Below are 1,654 nucleotides of genomic sequence, written 5' to 3'. Positions count from 1 at the left end.
TCAGTTCATTTGTTACAATGAGAGTTAGTAAAGTGATGTCATTTTATTCGAGATCGTAAAGATTTTGGCATTTTGGAAGTTTAAAATTTTAAATTCTCAAGTTGTCTATCACAACAGCCACTTCAATTTGATAAGTGCATTTGCGCTATACAAATCTATTAGATTTTTGGTATTTTATTACAGCTTTATTATAAATTTATTTCACTATTTACTTGTTAGAAAAAACTGTACAACGCGATTTTTAAAACTTAATTATTTCATAAATAATTAATAATAATTATTTTATTGTTTTAAATAATTTAAAATTAATTATTTATTCACCCGAACAGCCCATCATGATCATTATTATCGTCGTCAATATTAATTAACGTAGAATGAGGCCGAGGGACCAAGCCTCAATATTTGTTTGTATCAATGGAGAAAAACTAACTTATTTTTCAAGCTTTAACATTTTTCTTCCTCACCTTTTGTATCTATTTACTCACTTATTTGTTTAATTTTGTTCTACTGCCTTGCATGTTGTTACAGTTTCTGCGTCTGTCAGATCCTGATTTTTAAAGAATAATAAAAAAAAAAAAAAAAAAAAACTTCTTTTTAAAAACTTCTTAAACCGTGTATAGACAGTTACATTTGTAAATAGTTACACGTATTATATTTTCATTATTGTTGTTATATAATAAATTAATCATTTAATAATTGTTATTCATTATTGTTATATAATAAATTAATCATTTAATAATTTTGATATTTGATTGAATGTGGAGGATTTTGAATGGGTCCAAATTATGGAATTCATCGCTTCATGTTTGCGTAATGAAAAAAGTTTCAAAGGGCAAAAATCTATCATGGTTTCACTATTATAACAACAACAAAAACAAAGGACACACACACATTCACGCACACACATGCACACATACACACACAAAAACTCTATAATTACATACAGTTTAAACATTTCTTTTTTTATAGTACATTACACACAATGCATCGCTGGCATTCACTTTCATATATCACACAGCGTTATAAAACGCTATTGTTAAATGAAGATCTAAGATATACATTCATTACTTGTAATAGACTATATAATAAATATACGTAAAATTTTTATACATATATAATCGTTTATACAATATGTCCAAAATTACATGTGCCCAGGGAGCATGAAACCATTCACACACAACAAGTTCATTAAGACGAACTGTCATTCAACTATTAAAACAATGACGAACAGACTTATAAAGCGTATAATTGGCTGTAATTATCAACCAATTGGGTTGAGAAGAGCATTTTAGAGCGGTCTTACTGATCTCATAAAATGCACATCAAATAACTAACCATCCCTAGTATGTTGTGAAGCAAGGCAAGACTTGAATAATTGCACATACACAAGAATTGAACTATACTGATTTGTTTTATCTTAAATAATTTTAGTATCTCGATGGTGCAATGTGGGCTGGGTCATATTAATTTGTTTTTTATATGTAATTAGTGTATGATTGTACAATGATGAGGGATTGTAATTTTTTGTAGAAACTTGCACGTATGTGATGTACATTGTACATTGTACAACACCAGTTATAAGCGGTGGGCCTAGCCTTTTCTTCAAAAGCATGCAGTTTTGTGTCATGTCCAGGTCGTATGACTATATATAAAT

General features: G+C 28.5%; 1 protein-coding gene across 1 annotated transcript in view; it reads left to right on the top strand.

The window, feature by feature from the left end:
• The window catches only part of HELRODRAFT_182563 (hypothetical protein), a gene marked incomplete at both ends in the record, with an annotated part of 8,039 nt that overhangs the window by 4,250 nt on the left and 2,135 nt on the right, over positions 1 to 1,654 (top strand). The window lies entirely within an intron of this gene.

The sequence above is a fragment of the Helobdella robusta genome (genome assembly GCF_000326865.2).
Source record: "Helobdella robusta unplaced genomic scaffold HELROscaffold_88, whole genome shotgun sequence".
NCBI lineage: Eukaryota > Metazoa > Annelida > Clitellata > Rhynchobdellida > Glossiphoniidae > Helobdella > Helobdella robusta.
This window is presented reverse-complemented; position numbering and strand designations above follow the sequence as displayed.